Genomic DNA, 22,795 nt, shown 5'->3' on the forward strand with positions numbered 1-22,795 from the left:
GACCAACGAACCAAATGATGTCATAATTCATGACGGGAAATTTGAAATAAAAAGCGGTAGTGTCTGATTCTGTGAGTGAGCACATTATTTACCATAGCTGAAAACCAACGAGCGCCTCTGTTGTGTATTTGCACTTCTCCGTGCGAGAATGCTGTCCCGACAAAGCCTTTCCCCGCTCTGCTTCATTATAAAATGTATATGGTCTCTCTCGACACACTGACAACAGTTCGCCTACTACTAGACAGCGCTGGGAAACCAGAGACGGACCGAGAGAAAAAGAGAGAGAGCGCGTTTGAATTTGCCGCAGCATTAATATATGTAGTATAATTTAAAAGCGGGAAAGACGGCTAAATTTATAAAGTGTTTGCGTGTGTCTCGACAGTTACAAATAAAGCCACAATAAACTCATGGAGCGAACTTGTCAATCATTATTTTGATGGCTGACGCAGAGAAAATTCTGACCAATAAGAGGACAGTTTTACTCGCATGTGACTTGCCTAACGCATTTTGGTACGCTTTGAAATGTTGCTATGTGAAAGCGAACCGAACCAAGAAAAAAAAGCAACATTGTAACAAATTTAGTCCCTGTTTCGGAACAAAACAAGCGATCCATAGGTGTGAAAACACCCTAACATTAATCAGCAAACATAAACAGAAGCTCAACCAAACCTGCTTGACACGCGAGAACAACCTCTTCCGGAAGCTCAAACGTGCTGTGTAACACACGAGAACGAACCTCATTGGTTCTCGCATGTCAAGCAAACATGCTTGAGCTTCCGTTTACCACAACTGATGTGTGAGTTGATGAGTGAATAAAAGCCTAAATTAAATCTGTTCCGATCTCTTCATGAACTTTTTGAAGCGTCAAAGTGTCGCTTGCGTAGCTGTCTATGGAGGGATAGAAAGATCTCAGATTTCATCAAAAAGACTGTGTTCCGAAGATGAACGAAAGTACTAAGTGTTTGGAACGACATGAGTGTGAGTATTTAATGACATAATTTTTATTTTTGGGTGGACTACCCCTTTAAGTTTTCTAAAAATAAATAGTGAAGGAGTGTTGTATTTGAACAACCTTTGTCCACCAAATCAAAGTCACTGTAACCAACATGCAGGAAGTCATTTTACTGTCATGTAAAACCATACAACAAGAAATTACATCACACAGAGTACTCATAACTGTGTGTCAAGGTCAGTGAGTTTTTTTTTTATATATAAAACAAAGTTAGTTTAGGTTGTCAAATGATAAAACAAGATCAATTACATGATGTTTTATAATTTGACATCATGAATTTAAAATAAAAATCCATGTAAATCTTCTCATTATCTTAGACGTCCTTGTCTTTAACCCACTTGGCCATACCAGCACATGTGATGTTGTTGCACCATATGACTGAGTGCTTTGTGTTATTACATGTTTACAGAGACATTTGACATCACTAATAGCTGTGTGTGTGTGTCTATTAGACCATTTGAGATGTGTCACTAATGGCTCATGTGGAGTCCCTCCTCACCCAATGACCTATCACGTCCCTGAACGAACATCATCTGTCACTTTTCCCTCTCTATCTCTCCCCTTCTCTCTCCCTCCTCCTGCGGGAGTTGTGCTGCAGTTCTGTCGGTAACCTCTGGGGTCAGATTGAATATATACTCTCATAAACAACATCTATTATTCACCAGCTGACACTGATCCTCAGCCTCGTCTCCGGGAATGGCAGTCCGTCAAAGCATGAAATATATCCATCTGTCTGTCCGCAGTCTTTCATTAGGCATATCAATAAAAATCTGCCTCTGTTCTATTTAACCGAGCGCACACGTTCCATCTCAGTGTTATTGAAATGATGCGTTTCTTCCTGCATAACTGTCTGATGTCATTTGTATCATTCTTCAAATATGTTCAAGGATTTTCAATAAATAACATGAAAGATAAAGTGTAGAAACGGATACATAAATGCTCAGATTCTTTGTTACTTTTGGATGCTGGTGTCCTTTCCGGGCTTCTTAACTACCCATGCTGATTAACCAAAGTTAAAAAAAAAAATGTGCGTAGGATTTACTTTGAAACTTTTTTACAGAGTGTGAACAGCCCCAAATCTGCATTGATACTGATACCTTGAAAGTAATCAGCAGATCTATTACAAGAATTTTCTACCTGTCTCACATTTGGTGCAAAAACTAAAACATATGTGTTATTTTTTTATGTCTATCTTTTGAACTAATCAAATGACACCCTTTCTCCTTCCTCGGGGAAATGATGTCATGTATTCCCATTAAATACATTCTCTATGGCTTGTGTGTATTCATATACTGGGAGAAATCCCCCCTAAACAACACCAATACATTATTTACTCACCCAACGCTCCTTTATTCACCAGAACCTTCATTAGCCAAGGATAATGTCACTACACAATGCTGGTCTTTCTGGCCCTGCTCTTTGTACAGGTCTTCATGTGTTTGGCCCATAATCCATTAGATCCCTCTGAGGGCTTATTACGCAGAACTCTAATGCACATGCACATGGCTTACAGATGAGGAGGGCCTGTCTGTGCTTCTCAGGGGCTTTCCCGTCATTTTCTTTGGGGAAAAGATGAAATGAGGAAAGACAGAGTTTGTGTGAGAAAAAGGCCTGAATCAAGATAAGGAAAAATAAAGCTTCCAGCAAACAGTTTTGTATATAAGTTTTGGTAAAGAAAGTAAAAAAATAAATTAATACTTTATTCAACTTTATTACATTTAAATGATCAAAAGTGGCAGTAAAGATATTTATAATGTTATAAAGATTTCTATTTCAAATAAATGCTGATCTTTTGAACTTTCTATTCATCAAAGAACACTGAAACAAAATGTGTTTCCACAAAAATATTAAGCAGCACAACTGTTTTCAACATTGATGATAATTATCAGAAATGTTTCTTGAGCAGGAAATCATCATCATAGAGTGATTTCTGAAGGATCATGTGACACTAAAGACTAGAGTAATGATGCTGAAAATTCAGCTGTGCCATAGCGATAAATTACATTTCAAAATATATTCAAATATATTAAAACAAAACACTTTAAACTGTAATAATATTTCACAATATTACTGTTTTTACTTTATTTTTGATCAAATAAATGCAGTCTTTTAAAAAAATCTTACCAAACCCTAACTTATAAATTATATATGTGTTTTGTGTATACAATAATGTATTTTTAAATTATTTTAAGCCCATTTACCCCCAAATTCTCATTACATCACTGCAGCAGTGCATCTGGACATTTAAATTTGATTTTTTTTTTTTTTTGTAATTCCAATTACTCAGTGGCATTTTTGATAACTGTAATACTTTATTTATTAGGGCTATGTATTGGCAAGGGCTTCACAATACGATACATATCACAATACATGGGTCATGGTACAATATATCATGATATATTGCGATATAATACATATTGTGATATACTTTTATATACAGTTGTGCACAAAAGTTTACATACCCCTTGCAGAATCTGCAAAATGTTAATTATTTTAACAAAATAAGAGGGATCATGCAAAATGTGTGTTATTTTTTATTTAGCACTGTGCTGAATAAGATATTTTGCATAAAAGATGTTTACATATAGTCAAAAAAATAGCTGAATTTATAAAAATGCCCGTTCAAAAATTTACACACCCTTGATTCTTAATACTGTGTGTGATTATCTAGATAATCCATGACTGTTTTTATGATTTGTGATGGTTGTTTATGAGTCTCTTGTTTGTCCTGAACAGTTAAACTGCCCAACATTCTTCAGAAAAATCCTCCAGGTCCTGCAAATTCTTCAGTTTTCCATCATCTTTTGCATATTTGAACCCTTTCCAGCAGTGACTGTGTGATTTTGAGATCCATCTTTTCACACTGAGGACGACTGAGGGAATCAAACACAACTATTAAAAAAGGTTCAAACATTCACTGATGCTCCAGAAGAAAACATGATGCATTAAGAACCGGGGGGTGATTAAGAACCACTAAGAATCAAGGGCATGTAAATTTTTTATATAAAAAATAGCTGAAAAAATAGACTATATGTAAACAACTTTTATGCAAAATATCTTATTCAGGACAGTACTAAATAAAAAAGAACACACATTTTGCATGATACCTCTTATTTTGTTAAAATAATTAACATTTTGCAGATTCTGCAAGGGGTATGTAAACTTTTGAGCACAACTGTGTATATATATATATTATATATTATATTAAGTGTTATATTATATTATATATATATTATTAGCAAAGGTATTTGTATTGTACAGTCTCAATGAACAGTGAACACACTGAAATATATGAAGCGCATATTGTGTAACTGAACAATTTTAACTAAAGATGTAGATGCCACAAAAATCATATAAAAATAAATTGTATTAAGTATACAAAATTTATAAAGCTAGCTGAAATAGTATTGTAATAAGTGGAATAGAGGTGTGGCCCCTTTAAGAATGAACATTCTCTACTATACTGTCTACATTGAATGTGTGCCGTGAATACCGCATATGTGGGTATATGTCATTTTCTGTTGCTCATTTAAGTTGTTTTAGTTTAATAAGTATCGCTGTTGACAGCGGGACGTTTGTGGAAGACAGTTATACGAGTTCATCTTGAGGTTGGAATAAAACAAGAAAATGGTCCTGTGAGTTAGATTGTTCACTGCTGTAGCTCGAGTTATATGTTATGGTCGATAGTAGAGGTTGGTATATCGATCGATAATCGATACAGCTGTATCAATATTTCTGCACATCCCTAGTATATCTAGGAATTACACAAAATATTTATAAAAAATAATGTTTTTTTTTTTACACAAACACAAGTGATGCATAAATACTTAAATATGCATTACAGAAATGAAAATCTGTGCCGAATGCAATTTTCATGACATGTCATTGCGGCCTTTAAATTGCCAGTGCATAGCATCAGGACTGTGGGTATTTAGTACTGCCACCAAAACTTAGACTAAGTCGAGACCAAGACCATTGTATGTTGAAACCAAGACAAGACCAGGGGCCAGTTGCATAAACCAAGCCTCTTTTTTAAGACTCTGTCTTAAGAACTAGTTTGACCATCTAGCCGTTAATCAGTCTTACTTTTCCAATTAAAATTAGACTGATCTACCTTTTTATGTGACTGCCTTTAAAAAAAGTCTTGAAGAAAAAATTTAGATGACTAACTTTTAAGACAGGTCTTTGTTTATGCAACTGGCCAGAGGACTTTGAGGGGTTGAGACCAAGACCAAAGCAGGGCGAGACCAGCACTCCTTAAATCCATCTAAAAGATCCACCCAAATGATAAGATGCTATATAGAGCTGCTACCAATCAAATCAGTAACAACAAAGTTCATCTTTGCACAGCAGAGGTGGCACAGAAGTTGCATCTGAATTGGTACAATTAAACAATTAAAACATGCATAAATAATGTTGAGATAAATGGTGTGCACAATTGCTTAATTATAGCATATCTTATAATATAAAATCAAGATCTCATTCATTTCTGACCCAGCACAACAGTAACAACAGAAATCAAATTGGAAGTTATTTATTGCATTTAAAGCAGGACATTTTACATCCAATCACATTAATGATGTTAACAAATAAATCAGACAATGCACAGTTGTGGTCTTGACCAATCTTGAAATAAAACCCCAAGTCCTCTTAGTCTGAGACCGAGACAAGACTGAGTACAAATGGTCTGGAGTACTACAACACTAGTACTTAGTGAATATATAACAATGTTATTTGGGCTGAAATACCTTCAGTGATTCTGCCCCTGTGAGGCCTCCATTACAAACTGCTCTCCCTTGGACAGCTTACACTGAAGCTGCTGAGACACACCCGGGGCTTTCTGGTCCTCACGCTTACTGTCGGCAGCACGAGATTCGGCAATCACTTCCACATGTGACAGCCATCAAAAGCCACGAGAGCAGCAGTTCTCCAATTGGATCTCATTAAGAGCGGAAGCCAAAGCTGGCGTGGGGGTACGAGCCTTACATAAGCGAGACCTGGAGGATGGAGCGAACATCACTCTTTGGTTAAAGGGTGGAGAGCAATTGCACACTTTGAAAAACTGCTGTTTCTACTCTGCAAGTTATTGTGACACGAACCTGTGCAAACATACATTTACAAAGAGCAAAACCTTGACCTGCGAAGAATGGTGGCTAATGCAGAGCAGATGGGAGCTCTCTTTCTCTCTCTCTGTCTCTCTCTCTCTTACACTCACACACACCTTTCAGTCTGTTTTTATCTCTCTTTTATGTGATCCATCAACACCTGTTGCTATAAAGCAACAGCATTTTGTGGTTCGCGGGGTGAACTGCTGCAAGTAACTCAGTCCAGAACAGAGTAGCGGACTCATAAATCAATTCCTCTGCATGAAACACATCCTAAGAGAGGACTAATGGGTACAGTATGGATGGTGTTAAAGAAAAATAAATCACGCTGTTATAAAGTTATGAAATTCAGGTGATAAATGCAATGGTGAGACAGTTGCTGTTTCCATCTGATATATTAACTACTGGCTGGTCTTACTCAGGCCTTACTAAGGCATTTACTTCTGGAGGACACAGACTGGCTATATTGTTTGTTGTATTTTGCATTCACAACATGCAGAAATCACCAACTTAAATTAACAAGTTCTACCCACTTTCTTAGCTGCAAATCACTATAGCTAGAGTCCCCATAGAAACAAGATCATACGCTGTGTCTGAAATCGCATACTGTCTGAAAAGTAACTACATTTGTATTTGAATGGACTTTGTGACTGTTAGAAAAAGTACACTCTATATATTATTAATGTGGGTAGTATGAAGGAATTTGGACATACAATATCCGCCATGTTGTTATTGTCATAGGGCATCAGTTGCATCGCTTCACTGCCATTCAAAAATCCTCTCCTGTGGCCTCATGGGATAGTAAAGTGTCCATCGAATCCGCACTTCAGAATCTTGCTGGAAGTAGTAGGTAATCCAAGGACTTTTCGCCTACTGTTTTTCCATTAATATGTATTGTATGTACTACATACTACTACAGTAGAGAAGTATTCAATTTAAGACGGAGCAATAGTTTCAGTAGTCAGATGTTTGACTATCAGCATGAATTCTGGTCTAGTTTGCAGTCTCACTCTCTCAGAAAAAGTCCAACTTTAAAAAAAAAACAAAAAAACAATAACAATTTGTTTTCATTTTTTAGACTTCGTCTAGGTGTGGGGTACTTGACACAACATTTATAGAAGCAGAAATGTGTATAGATTTTGTAATCATAACTTTTGTATGTCCAAAACAAAGCTCTGAATATCATTCAAAGATCTGATTCCACTAACCTGGAGAACAAAATCCAATCTAGTTCTTCCTCAGAAGTGCTCACTGTATCAGCTCAGTAGCTTGTAAGCACGACTTTGTATCAAGGTGAACTGATGAACATCCAACCAATCCGATTGGATCTGATGAATTTCAGTCAGTACTTGTGTGCGTCAATCAGCGCTTGGGCTGTGGGTGGTCCAAGGGTGTGCAATTTGTGTCTGAGACTAACAGAGCCCCTAGATGTAAACACAATTACACTTAATTATTAAAGCAATTTTCATGTAACTCCCATTATTCTCAAGGGTGATTCTAATTATTGTAATACAGTTTTGTTATTAAATTACATAAAAAAATAAAAATACCATATTACATAAAAATATATTTATTTAAATATTGTATTATAATTCTTTTTTTTGTTTGTTTTTGTAATTCCCATTATTCTCAATGGTGATTCTGAGCAGAGTTTTATTAAATTACTAATATTGATATTAAATAAAAATATTGTATTACATAAACATGATAAAAATATTATTTTAATTATTTTTTAATATTAATATCTTTTAACACTTTATTTTGTCATTCTACTGACTATAAGTAACTTTGCAACTTATTCTACTAACTCTAAACTAACAGTCTATTAATACTCTAATGACTGGTAGTTGACATGTAGTTGCAATGTATACTAGCCTAACTATATCTACTTATAATAGTAGTGGACCATCAAAATAAAGTGTATTTTAAAATGCTGTATTATAATTTTATATATATATTTTTATATAAATTTTTTTTTTTTTAAATTCCTATTGTTTGCAATGGTGATTCTGATTACTGTAATACAGTATAATATATAAAAATGTAAACTCATGCATAATGCAAGACAAGTATCTGGCCACCATGGCATCCCTTGGTAGAAATATGTCAAAATGTTTGCCTAGTTCTAGTTTGCGGTGGTTGCAGGTTCAACACTCTCTCATAAGAAAACGTCACTCTGCTGTCTTATTCGGTTTGTTTCTTAGGATTTTACCAGAACTTTTCCCAGGACTTAACCCAAAGCTAAATTTTTGCAAGTGGACATGCTTTTTCACTGTTAGTCTCTAAAAATGACAAAAGCACCATAACAGTCACCAATTCTACTTGGGCGCTATATTCAAAGTCTTCTGAAGCCGTACAATAGTCCACAATGTGTAAGTGTACGGCACATGGGACCACTGGATAGGAGGGTCACTAACATTCATGATCTAGTCATTTAACCTCACTCTGTCATGACAAGTAAATGGGTGTGTTTGTAATATTTTGGCTTGGTGGATGGATGGGTTGCCAGAACCACAGGAATGGGACCACCCAGAACACTGGCAGGACACTGGCTGGAGATCAGGAGAACTGAGGGCAAGCTGTACCCGGGGCGGTGCTGTGAGTGTGTGTTCGCTCACACGTGTACAGTATGTGGTGTTAGAAGTGTGTGTGAATGGATGTTCCATTTGTGGAGAGGAGATATTTTTAGTCAGTGGTTCTCCTCAGATATGTGTGATTTCACCACTGGGTGAAATAAAACACATTTAGTGAAAAATCTAAAGGGGTCATTGAAGGAAAGGGCTGTTCGTTTCAATTCATATACTGAAAAAAATGTGGCGTTGAAACAATTTTCAATCAGAAATTACTAGTAAATTGACAATTAATTACAAAGAAACAGCAAGTGAAGTAGAAAGACTCAAATAGTATTTTCTTGTAAAACATACTCTAATAATCTTTGTTTTTGGCAACTTAGATTTACATACTGTACTACATTACATACTGTAATATATCTTAAAGACCCCCTGTGGTGAAATCATGTTGTTTATATGTCTATGTGGTGTTTTTAATATGCTTTAAGATAAACCATGTGCGAATTCATCAGTCTACATCATTGCTGAGTACTTTCTCCTTAAAACGGCAGTGTACCAAAGACAGTCTCAAAAAAAGCCTGTTTCCTACCGTCACAAACATGTAACCAATCCCGTCAATGCATGGTGCAAGGCTTTTCTCCACTGACTTTCTATGATATTCAAAGCTTTTCTAAAGATGATGATTTTTAGAAGGCAGCTGTCTGACTCTGAGATGACGAATGGCAACATGGTTTGTGTGACATTAGTAAAACATTATTAGCTGTTGATAACATAGTCAAGCCAAAGGCTAATCTTATCAATTATTGTTATGTGTCCGACATTGTAGAGGGTGACACTTAAAACGACCGTGTGTAATTCGCTCTTCCACTTCTTCTTCTGAATCAGTTTCTGGTTCAAACATACAGTATATGGCTGAATTAAATCAATATTTCCACTCGCCATTGTGTATCGTTTTCTAAAGTTGACCGAGTTGATCGGGTAATCCGAGTTGGTGTGATTGAGTGGAGAAAGGGACTAATTTACATATCCATGTCTCTGCATATACTAAATGAAGCAAGGTTGTAGAGTTACACTCAAGCTTTACAGTATATGTCATAAGTAAAAAATGGCACACAAAAACAGATTAGATACAAGCTTCAGAATAACGAAAATTAATGAATGACTGACTTGAATGTAGTCCTGTTACTTACACAAATGTATTGTATGGCTTCAGAAATCTTAAAATATCATGCATAAGCCATATGAACTACTTTTGTGGTGATTTTTGACCTTTCTGGTACCCCTGGTCAATATGAATGTATAGTGTAACTTATCTAGTTACATTTTTAAAGTAGTTTGCTAGTGATACCCTGGCTAATTACTTTTTCAAAGGATTTCAAATGAACTTCACCAACTTGATGAACTCTCCAGGCTTTACATTACCCAGAAAAAAGGATGCAGTCAGGACACAGATCCGTCAATGCTAACCTCCAGAGGCATGTACACAGTTTTCCTGTGTGTCTCCTGTGTGCTGCTAGTTGTTCCACTCTGAAAGAGAATAAGAGAGTTTATCTTTCTGTTTGTCTCCTCTGAGAGAGCATTCACTTCATCTCAGCACTTACAGCTTATAAACTTACCCGGTAATCATGTTAGCTTTCAGCTTCCCCCGACACGGGCGGCCCGTCTCTGGGCTAAAGAGAACTTTATAGCCCTATAATTGACTCTTTCTGAGCCCGAAGAGAGAGACAAATAGAGAAAACAGTGAAGCCGAGTAGATGGAAGACAGAAAAAGAGAAATGAATGCTTAAATGGAGAAAAGCAAAGCTTAAAGTGAAAATGCTGAAAGAATCATTTAATGCTAACTTAGTAATGAAAACACATATTGGTTTTTGTTTTGAATTCTCCTACTATAATGAATATGCCTGTGTTCCAATTTAATGAAGTCAAGTGTAGACCACGTTTTCAGAAATTTGCCCTGGTCAAGCTTAGGCACTTGATTTGTCTTTACTATTTACACAATAGCAAGAACATTTAAATGGAAATAAACAGCTAAGTTGGTTATAGCTCAGTAAATAACTGACAGTTAGCTTACATGGGGGTATCAAAATAAAGTTAACATTAATATTTTAATTAATTCTATTAATTTTTATGTAACCGTTCACATGGTTGGGGTCAATACAATTTTTTCAGTCTCTTATGCTTACCAAAGCTGCATTTATTTGATCAAAAAAACAGTAATATTGTGAAATATTATTATAATTTAAAATAACTGGTTTCTTTTGTAATATATTGTAATTTATTCCTGTGACAGCAAAGCTGAATTTTCAGCATCATTTCTCCAGTCTTCAGTGTCACATGATCCTTCAGAAATCATTCTAATGATGATTTGCTGCTCAAGAAACATTTCTTATTATTATCAATGTTGAAAACAGTTTTTTCTAGGATTCTTTGATTAATAGGACGTTCAAAGGAACAGCATTTATTTGAAATAGAAATAAAGTCTTTACTTTTGATCAATTTAATCTTTGCTGAATAAAAGTATTAATTGATTACAAAAGTCTTACTGACCCCAAACATTTGAATGGTTGTGTAAATGACAAAATTTGTATAATATTATATTTATATATATATATATATATATATATATATATATATATATATATATATATATATATATATATATATATATATATATATATATATATATATATATATATATATTTATTTGTATTTATTTTTTTTAAACAATCCAATTAACACCATAAATATAGAAAAAATGACATTTAGGACAGAGTTACTGTTGTAAATGTCATGTTTTTTGTTTGTTTTTTACATTTTCATTAAATAAAGAAAAACATCTCACATGCTTTGTGGTGTAATTTTTATTTTTTCCTCTTTTTTTTTTACTCTCCGTACATTTTTCATGCTGCCCTCCCCTTGTATTCTCTCTCCCTCCCTCTCTGTCTTTCCCTTGAGGTCCCTGAGCTGAAGGTTAAGCCTTGATTCAATTCCACTCCTATTAAATGCTCACTAACACTGAAAAATATTTGTTTCCAACATTCATCATATGATGCTTGTGTTGTTTACAGAATGAGGAGTAGAGTACCCTTTTGTATCTAGAAGATCTGTGTAAGAATATTCTCCCTTCTAATTCTACATGCAATATTACTGAAAAAAACAACAACAGTAATTTGCAGATTTGAGTTTAACGTCTTAGATAGATTTCACCACTGAGATCCTGTATAGTCACCTCAAATGTGACCCCAAAATTGAGGCCACCAAATGTGTGTGTGTGTGTGTGAGTGTGTATATATATATATATATATATATATATATATATATATATATATATATAAATATAATTCCTTTAAAACCATTTAAGGTTCTTTTTATTTATAAAACAGTGTAGTCTTTAGTTGCACTCTATATATATAAAATGATCTTTTGTACACTCTTAATAAAATAAATGTTCTTTAATGGCATGCATAGTTCCTCAAAGAACGTTTTAACATCCATAGAATCACTTTTAAAAATAAAGCTTATTTATTGGCATCTATGCTTCCATGAAGATCCTTTAACATTCATGGAATCACTGCATTGCACAAAAGTATCTTTATTATTTTAACTTTGGTTTTCCAAAGTTACTAGCCACTCAGCATTTTCACTGGCCACAATTTTGACATTGATACCATAGGGAAAAAACTGCCATATAGATATGTTTATTATCTCATCATTTGGCAGAAGGTATATTAGGCTAATGTCACTTTAAGACCTGACACATGGATCCATTATAGTGTTACACATGTGTTAAAACATAACTGTGTTTACATGAATACTTGCCATTCCCGCATTTTGACATAATTTTATTTGACTGTTTAAGAGCTATAAGCAGCGAAAAATAACAAATTAGTACTGAGAGGCGGCTTTATGTTCACGCACTTTGGTCGTGAGCACAAAATCTGTGGGAATGAGTAAAATTATGCGCAATCCCACGGCAAAATTCAAGCACTGTAACACCAACAATATTCATCCGGAGCAAGTGTAACGAGTAAGTAAGGGGAAGTGGGTTTGTGTGTCAACTCAGTCGGAGGGATGAGAGAGTGAGAAAGTGCAGCTGATATTGTGCATCTATTCTGTGGAAAATTAGTATTAGAATCGTTTCAAATATTTCAGTATCAGTATGTATTGAAAATTGATATTTTTGACAATAATGCTCATTTTTGCCTTTTTAAAAGACTACAATTGACAAATGTACATTTAGGCTATATATAAATTAAAATTTATCCCGGCAAAGTGGCTATCAGAAGTGACTGCATTACATGCCACTGCTCAAATTCACCCGCATTTGGTGGGTGTTAATGTCAAGTGCATTATGAGTATTTGCAGTGCGTTTCTGTATATGGTTGCATTGTGAGTATGTGTGTTGTCAAACTGATGAAGATGTTTTCTTAATTTGCTGGTGTTTTTTCTATTTGCATGAGTTTTCTTCAGTTGCAGCACACTGAGCTCTCTCGGCCACTGTACTTTATAGTAGAAAAAGGTTCTTTAGAAAAAAAAAAATGGTTCTTTTAAGAAATGTTCACTCAAACTTGCTTTGGCGAACCAATAAATGGTTCTTCTATGGCACTGCTGTGAAAACCTCCTTGTGGAACCTTTATTTTTCAGAGTGTTAGTAAGCTGAAACAAAGGTTCATCATGTGTACCTAAATGTTGTTGTAGTTTATGGCCCTCGGGGGCTCTCAAGGGATGGACAATCTATTAATGGATTCTAGGAGCTGATACGAGCACTGGCACAGGTGTCTGCTCGATCACACCGGGCGTTCTCTCTCACCTCCTCCATCACTGTCACCCCACACTAGCCCACCCGGAGCCAGCACCACATCTAACCAGCACCAGACCGCCGTCTCTAGCCGTCCGTCAGTCTCCCCCACCCCATGCTACATTTGCAAATCATTTATTTTGCTTTGGTTTCCTGTACTCTTCTGGTTTCCCCCCTACTCTTCCTCCTCTTGATCAGGAGTCGGAGACATCTGGAAGTCATTTTAACGCGTTAGTGGTATTGTGTGCGGCTGCCTATCGGCGACGCTTTTCACATTCATGCTCTGTAATACTGAAAAGAAGCTGTACAAGAGAGACATAGAGGGAGGGAGAGAAGGGATTATTCAGTGAAAGCCTGCAAAATGATGGTATTTAAACTGTATGCAAGTAAACACAGAATTAACCAAATGCTAAGTAGTACTAGAAATGGAAAGTTTGTCAAGACAAACTGGCTTGACATTGCCTTGTCTGAACGTTTAAAACAGACACTTATATAAGTTTTGTGTAGTTCATAGTTTCTAAAGTGTTCATAGTGGGTGCCAGGCTGTTGCTAAGGTGTATTCGGTGGTTGCTAAGGAGTTGCTTTGTTGCTAGGGTGTTCTGAGTGGTTGCTAGGCAGTTGCTAGGACAATGATACACTGTCATTCAAAAGTTTGGGATTGTTTATTTGAATGCTCATGTTGATGTCAGTTCACACAGTGCATTAATGTTAACAGATACAACTTTTGATCTTAAAAATGTATTAGTAAATGATGAAGCTAACGTTAATGAATCAATGCTGTAGAAGTATTGCTCATTGCTAATTAATGTTCACTAATGTAGTTAAAGGCACAATATGTAAGATTGTTGGATTAAAATATCCAAAAACCACTAGAAGAGTGTTATATATTTTGTTGACTTGTGTACTTACTTTATCCCAAATGTTTACAAGAATGTTTAAATCCAGAGAAATAAGCCATTTTAACCAGGACATGGACCATGTCCGTGCGTCGTCCATCAATGACATCATATCTGCATTACCCTCAATTTCAGTTTTTTTTTTGTAGAAACCATGGAAACATCAAAGACGCTTTAATATATGTTTTATTAAACAAAGGAACAACTGTTAGGATACATTTAGGGTGTATTCACACTAGGCACGGTTGCCTTGAACCGAGACGGAGCGCAATTGTTCCCCCTCCCCAATCCCCCGCTGGCATACACTCACAATGCACTTAACGTTCCGGGCCAGAGCACACTTACGTCATATACGATGCAACTTTTTGAATGGAAGAAATGCTGTTTCACTAAGATACTGCCTAATATGTTTATCATTTATACCGCGCAGCGATTTTCACTTGCACGTATCAGAAGATTATTACAGCAGCTGATGTTAATGGAGGAATTTGCAGCTTTACTCGCAAACTACAATTCCTGTTGATCAATAAGGTGAGAAGCAGACCCGTTATAAATGCAAATACACTCAAATTAATTACATGAATTGATAAGTGTACTATCAGATTAGTAATAAAGATGTTTGCCATCATAATGATGACAGTACAGCTGTTCCGTGTTCAGGCACAGTTAGTGCTCACACTGCATGCGAACCGTGCGGGAGCCCAACCGAACCACGCTCTGACCCACCTCTTCCAAGCGGGCCAGGGACGGCTAAACGAACCACGCCAGGGCACGGAACAGAGTGCTCACACTTGTCAAACGAACCGGACTTTAAGGGTCAAACGCGCTCAGGCACGGTTCAGAGCGCCTAGTGTGAGTACACCCTTATAGACAGAAAACGAATCATTGTTATATAGCTCAACACGTTTAGTCTTACTGTTTGAATCTCATTTTCTTGATTTTCCGCGAGTGCCGTGTTTTTATCAGCACTGTGTTACCCCACATACCCTTGACTGAAAGAAGCGAAAGCGCCGACTGTGGCATAATAAAAGTTCCGCTGCTCTCAAAGCCATGTGTCGCACTCGTCTCTCATTAATAACATCCCTCCCTCTTGCAGCGACATCTCTTCCCTTCTCTGTTAATGTGTTTACTGGCGTGAGGGTGGGACATCCTGTCACTCACATGAGATCCATCAACAGCCAACCACAACCATCCAATCAATTCCTCATGGACAAAATCAAGTCCCTCCCTACATTGTTTCTTGTTCGAGAAGCCGTTTCACACCGATATACATAGGATTCATGCTGACTTTAACAAGACAAAAACAAAGAGATCAAATAAAAGCCCCTCACAGACATCACTGCTGTAACTCAGCGCACAGTAGAAAGTGAGTTTATTATTCAGCACGCTCAGCAGAACACAGATCTCAGTGCTATACTTAAGTCACTGGTAAAGATTTTACATTAGGACTTTAACTCTCTCTAAATGCTCTGTCTATTTTTAATGAGCTGCAGTCCAGAGTTCTGCATCAGAGATGCACACCAAGACTAGACAAAAATGCTTGTTCCAGCAGCAAAACAGTGTACTGATTATCCAAGGATTAGAATATTCTCTTATACATGCCTGAGTCAGAAAGAATTCCAAAGGAATGCTAATGGAATTTTGATTATAATTTGGAATGGATAAATAAGAGAGATTAATTCCACTACTGGATAAACTAAAAATCTGGGTTATAAATTTATATATATTTTTATAAATTTATATATATATATATATATATATATATATATATTTATATATTTATATATATATATATATATATATATATATTCAAAACTATTATTGTTTTATTTCAATAATAGCTTCAGTTAACAATATTTTACCACTTGGAGCCCTGTGCAAAACTGATAAATGATAGTATATAAAAACTGATAAATGATAGTATATAAAATCCTAAAATTCACACTTGTTTGAAACAGGTAACTGAAGACTCATCTTGCAATTATGTCATTTCATTTCAAATATAATTGCAAAAGAACATCATTAGGTCTCTAGTTTCCATGGAACCTTTCTGTTTTCTAAATATTTATCTGTTATCTCACTTTGTATCTTAAAATCACACTATAATGATATGTATTCTGATACCTTCTGGATATAATTGTTCTTCTGGCACATGTTTCTGTTTTCCAGTGCAGTCTATTGATGAATGTTGTTTTTCTTTGACAGTAGTGGAAACACTTCTCCTGCTTGAGTTTTCCCTCCGAGGTGTGGGACTATATATCATCCAGCACCTAGGTAGAGCAAAATCAACCAAACCAACAAAAACCGTTAATTATAACATCTCAGGACCATGCAAATACACACACAGATTTGTTTCGCACTGAAACTTTGCTGTCTTTAACTGGCTGTAACACCAAATTCATTCAAATTATACAGTAAACAAGACTTTTCCAAAGAAAATGTTGTGAGAAGTGTTAACTTGTTGTCATCACAATGTTAGGGTGTTTTGGATGGTTGTCAGGGCATTGCAATGCAGTTGCTAGGGTTTTGTGGGTGTTTACCAGGGTGTCATTAGCTGCTTTTTCACCGTCCGGCCAAATCATTATTGTTGTTTAAAGGTAAGATAGGCAATTTTGGAGAGGCTAGCAATAGTAACCTAGCTTTGAAAGCATTAGATCCCACCCTCCCTTCAGAGCATCTCCAAAGCCACGCTCTTACCGGTCTTAGAACTGTTTGGCCCGATTGTTAAAAAGCGGCTATTATAAGTGGTCCCTTTTGGCACAAATCAAAAGAGCCCATCTTCAAGTTTCTATGATATCATATCTTGTAAGTCAATTTAAATCTATAGGATTTTCTGTCTTTTATGTATTTTATTCGGCAGGCAAGTATCATAAGTCTGATGCACTTAGAAAAAAGTAATAGCACACGTATCTTCAAAATTCCACATGATTTGAGGAATCATTCATGTTCATAACCAAAATGCTGCAGGACAAGCTACACACTGAAATGTAATACTTTAGATTAGGGGTTTGGCAAGCAGCCCTTGAAAAAAAGAAAGAAAAAAAGTCGAACAGAAACTGAAAAAAAATAATAAAAAAATTGGTAGTTCAGTTCATTATGTAAAATACACTATATTGCCAAAAGTATTGGGACACCCCTCCAAATCATTGACTTCAGGTGTTCCAATCACTTCCATGGCCACAGGTGTATAAAATCAAGCACCTAGACATGCAGACTGCTTCTACAAACATTTGTGAAAGAATGGGTCGCTCTCAGGAGCTCAATGAATTCAAGTGTGGTAACGTGATAGGTTGCCACCTGTGCAATAAGTCCATTCGTGAAATTTCCTCACTACTAAATATTCCACGGTCAACTGTTAGTGGTATCATAACAAAGTGGAAGCAATTGGGAACAACAGCAACTCAGCCGCGAAGTGGTAGACCACGTAAAATCACAGAGCGGGGTGGTCAGCTAAGGCGCACAGAACGCAGAAGTCGGCAACTTTCTGCAGAGTCAATAGCTACAGACCTCCAAACTTTGTGTGGCCTTCAGATTATCTCAAGAACAGTGTGTAGGGCTTCATGGAATGGGTTTCCATGGCCGAGCATCCAAGCCTTACATCACCAAGTGCGATGCAAAGCGTCGGATGCAGTGCAGTAAAGCACGTCACCACAGGACTCTAGAGCAGTGGAGACGTGTTCTCTGGAGTGATGAATCACGCTTCTCTGTCTGGCAATCCAATGAATGAGTCTGCATTGTGCCAAGTGTAAAGTTTGGTGGAGGGGGTATTATGGTGTGGGGTTGTTTTTCAGGGGTTGGGCTTGGCCCCTTAGTTCCAGTGAAAGGAACTCTTAATACTTCAGCATACCAAGACATTTTGAACAATTTCATGCTCCCAAATTTGTAGGAACAGTTTGGGGATGGCCCCTTCCTGTTCCAACATGACTGCGCACCAGTGCACAAACCAAGGTCCATAAACACTGATGAGTGAGTTTGGTGTGGAGGAACTTGACTGGCCTGCACAGAGTCCTGACCTCAACCCCATAGAACACCTTTGGGATGAATTAGAGCGGAGACTGCGAGCCAGGCCTTCTCGCCAACATCACTGCCTGACCTCACAAATGCACTTCTAGATGAATGGTCAAAAATTCCCATAAACACACTCCTAAACTTGTGGAAAGCCTTCCCAGAAGAGCTGAGGCTTTTATAGCTGCAAAGGGTGGGCCAACTCCATATTAAACCCTACGGATTAAAAATGGGATGTCATTAAAGTTAATGTGCACGTAAAGGCAGGCGTCCCAAAACTTTTGGCAATACAGTGTATATATAATGTGTGAAATATAACATATGAAACTCATTATTGACTTTCAAAGTTTCTAGTCAGATTGACTGGATTCATGTGAATGAAAAGCCAGCAAAATGACTACAGGGATTTTACACAGAATACAATAATATCCATTCAGAGATTTCTTAAATTGCAGCTATTTCTTAAAAAAAAAAAAAAAATGCATTAGAGTCACCTAATATATGTAATGTGAGCTTGCCTGTATTTAAACACACATGCACACACACAGACTGAATGCATGATGACGGCAGTAGTTTAAGTATAGGGTATGTCCTTCAGAGCAAATGCCTGGTGATTCACTTTCTCCATCACTCTGATCCTGACCAGGAACGCTGGTGTTTATGGGCCTGTGGTGTACATGCAGGTTACACAAGGATTGCGTCTTTGCAAGGTTAGTGTTAGCATAGCCTGACTTTTAACTGTTGGCATAAAGTGAGATCTACAGTGCTTTGCAACTTATTCTGGCCATGAACTGACGTACAAACGTTTGTTTTGTTTTGTGTGCAACTTAGGAAATTCAGCCTAGCATATGTATCTCAGTATGTTAGACTCAGTGCTGTGCTCAGGCAGAGGGAGAATGAAGTGTGTTGTGTGGCCGTCAGTGTAAAACAAGGGCTCACCGACCCACCCGCAACCAAATAATGTCAAAAAGCAATTAATATCTTAATACCGCCATCAGCTGTTGTGGGGCCAAAGCCTCTCCACCTCTCTCTGCCTCTCTCACTCTCTTTTATTCCTCCATCAGGCCGTGGTTTCCCTGAGGTCCTGGTGGTCAGATGCGGTTTTCGGGGCAAGAGGACTTGAAGTGTGGGCAGCGCGGCCCTTCTCCTTTCTGAGAAAAGAAAGAGAGAGACTCATCTAATGCATCCATCTCTTTTCTCAATCCATTACACTAAGGATAGGGTCACGCTGGGTTTCCACTAATAGTCTGGCTTGTGGACTCTCATTAGGATGAAATGCATCTTTAAAAAAATGCAATGCACTATTCTACATTTTTGTTGCATTTTATTTTTCATAGTTCACATATAAGTCTATTTTTTGCACAAAAACAGACTTTATTTCAAATTAGGATGGATTTTATTATTATTATTTATTTATTTATTTTTTGCATTTGGTCATATTGATAGTAATTTGGAAATTCAACTAAGCACATACAGTCAAACCAAAAATTATTCAGACATTTTTTATATATTTTTACTAGTGGATGTAGGACACTATAGTTCATTTATGTAAGTGAGGATAGCAAAATAAAGTAAACTGTGACATATTTTACCCAAAAATTCTGTGTAAAATATATAAGATATAACTATAAATGATGTAAGACTTATAGAAGAACACATTGAGATGATATAATATAGATTATATAACTCTTACATGTATGAACCACCAACAAGGCGAGAGAAATATTCCCTCTATTTTATACTTTCCTTGCTAAACACAAGTGAATCTGGATGTGAAGCTTCATTGGCTCTGCACGTGTTCTTCCTCTTACAATGACCTCTCATTTCTGTGATTTCCTAGAAGAAGAAAAAGAAAGGAGTAAGTAATAGACACAGAGAGCGAGTGATTCTACTGTACACCCAGGCCCACACACCTCGTCTGTCTGGGCGGCACTGCGTGTGGAGTGAATGCTGAGTGTGTTGTGTGGTTTTGGGCAGGCCGCTGGACACCATTAGAAGAGATCTCCCCACCGGCACCAGCGTTTCAACACCACCTCACCTACTAAACCAACAGCCAATTACAGCTGAGTCAGTGTAGACATACAGACAAACCACCGGCCGTGTGCTACTTTTAGCTTTACGTTTCGAGACGCTCAGCACAGGCTGGGTCGCTCCGTACCAATTTCAATTACTGATGAATACTAGTAGAAGTACAAGCTTTTTCCATGGACAAATACTTTTTCTTGGCTCGGTGGTATTTTGAGGTTATGCAGTCAGGAAAACAGAGACCGAAAATTACTTCTATTCATTAAACTACACTGTAATTTTTAACCAGTTTAAACTGACAAATAATATAAAATGCTAAAATAAAAATCTGTTGATTGGTAAGTTACTTTACGGGTAAAATGTATGTTTAGCAAAACAATTTTACAGTAAAATATTGTAATAAATATTGTTTTTAATAAAAATATAAATAATTATAAATAAATATACATTTTTATACTGCACAATAAAAATCTAAAGGTCAACAAACAATTATAAACTGTATATATATTTACTTTTCAATTTACTTTTCAAAAGTTACACCATATATGGTGAAAAGGTATGTTTAGCAAAACAATACTTATTTTACAGAAAAAAACATATTACAAATATTAAAATTTAACATTAAATAATAAAAAAATTATTATAATGTTTACATATAATTGTAGTTTGAGTTGAAATATAATTTTTATTAACGTTTAATTAATTTGTTTATAATTTTAATTCATGTTTAATAAATACTTTAACCATAACAATAAGTTACTTTACAATGTGTGGTGAAAAAAAATATGTTTGGCAAAACAATACATATTGTACAGTAAAATATTGTAAAAAAAAAAAAAAAAATATATATATATATATATATATATATATATATATATATATATATATATATATATATATATATATATATATATATATATATATATATATTGTTTTTTATTTAAAAGTATAAATTCTTATAGTGTAAAATAAAAACAAAACATCTAAAAAATATACAATTTGGTATTTTTTTATATCCGTAGCATTTACAGAAAAGTTCAGGTTAGTCAAAATATTAACATTATTTCAATGAAAACCAAAAAGGCATCAGAGACATACGTGGAGGGGATGGGCCACTGTAGGAATGGAATAAATAATGTTAAACATGGTGTCTGTAGCCCTGCTTTACAGTTTAAATAGCTTCATTTGTAGTTTTTTCTAAATGATTTATTGCATGTTGATGTCACTGAAGTTTAACTGAAGTTTGCAACCTTGCATGCACATCACAGGAGTCTGTGTTATCTCTGTTAAACTGCTGTGAGTGGGCCACATTCAGCACCAATTGATTTCCTCTCCCCCTCGCTGACGGCTCTGATAGAGAGCAGTCATAATTCTCTGCACTCGAGAGATTAAATTCCTGTATCGCTGTCAGCTACATTAACTCACTTCCTGGATCTAAACCCTATTAGCGTAGCAGGCCTCGCTAACATTAATAAATCAATGCTCCTGATGGCAGATGAAGATCCGGCGCTACTGTATGCGTCTCTCAGCGCTGGTGATGAAGATTATATAACTTTAGTTATACAACTTTTTTTTTCACTTTGCAGACCATTACCTGATAAAACAGATGCATTTAAAACGTTTATGATCAGAAAAACAATGAAAGTTGACTATGTTCTAAAAGAACTTAAGAAAGTTCCATATAAACCCAGTCTTTTGAAAGAATACTGTCATCATCAACAGTACATTAGAAGAGAAGTGAGGAGAGGATAAGTGAGAAGAGGCAAAGAGAGAAGGAGAGGAGAAGTGAGGAGAGATAGAGAGGAGAAGTGAGGAGAGAAGAGGCGATGAGAGAAGGAGAAGTGACAAGAGGAGAAGGAGGCGAGAAGTGAGGAGAGGTGAGGAGAAGAGAAGTGAGGAGAGGGGAAGTGAGAGGAGAAGCAGAGGAGATGCGAGGAGAGAAGGAGAGGAGAAGTAAAGAGGTGAGGAGAGAACTAGAGGAGAAGTGAGGAGAAGAGAAGGAGAGGAGAAGTGAGGAGAGGGGAAGTGAGAGGAGAAGCAGAGGAGATGCGAGGAGAGAAGGAGAGGAGAAGTAAAGAGGTGAGGAGAGAACTAGAGGAGAAGTGAGGAGAAGAGAAGGAGAGGAGAAGTGAGAGGAGAGGAGAAGTGAGAGGAGAAGGAGAGGAGATGCGAGGAGAGAAGGAGAGGAGAAGTGAGGAGAGAACTAGAGGAGAAGTGAGGAGGAGAAGGTGAGGAGAGGGGAAGTGAGAGGAGAAGGAGAGGAGATGCGAGGAGAGAAGGAGAGGAGAAGTGAAGAGAGGTGAGGAGACGCGAGGAGAGGAGAAGTGAGGAGGAGAAGGTGAGGAGAAGTGAGGAGAGGAGAGGGGAAGTGAGGAGGAGAAGGT

General features: G+C 36.5%; 2 long non-coding RNA genes across 3 annotated transcripts in view; one reads left to right on the forward strand and one right to left on the reverse strand.

The window, feature by feature from the left end:
- Positions 1–19,585, forward strand: part of LOC125276742 — an 89,387-nt gene extending 69,802 nt beyond the window's left edge. The window contains exons 3-4 of the long non-coding RNA XR_007186733.1: positions 19,033–19,096; positions 19,451–19,585. This is a non-coding gene — a long non-coding RNA (uncharacterized LOC125276742). The remainder of the gene's footprint in view (positions 1–19,032; positions 19,097–19,450) is intronic.
- Positions 5,403–22,795, reverse strand: part of LOC125276741 — a 69,992-nt gene continuing 52,599 nt past the window's right edge. Inside the window, exons 7-13 of one of the 2 annotated variants that reach the window (XR_007186732.1) lie at positions 20,300–20,427; positions 19,376–20,222; positions 16,506–16,651; positions 10,304–10,393; positions 10,155–10,214; positions 7,326–7,541; positions 5,403–6,009 (exon numbers count right to left, since the gene is read on the reverse strand). This is a non-coding gene — a long non-coding RNA (uncharacterized LOC125276741). Of the gene's footprint in view, positions 6,010–7,325; positions 7,542–10,109; positions 10,215–10,303; positions 10,394–16,505; positions 16,652–19,375; positions 20,223–20,299; positions 20,428–22,795 lie in introns of both variants that reach the window. The other variant, XR_007186731.1, reaches the window with a different exon arrangement.

This window comes from Megalobrama amblycephala, linkage group LG10, assembly GCF_018812025.1.
Source record: "Megalobrama amblycephala isolate DHTTF-2021 linkage group LG10, ASM1881202v1, whole genome shotgun sequence".
NCBI lineage: Eukaryota > Metazoa > Chordata > Actinopteri > Cypriniformes > Xenocyprididae > Megalobrama > Megalobrama amblycephala.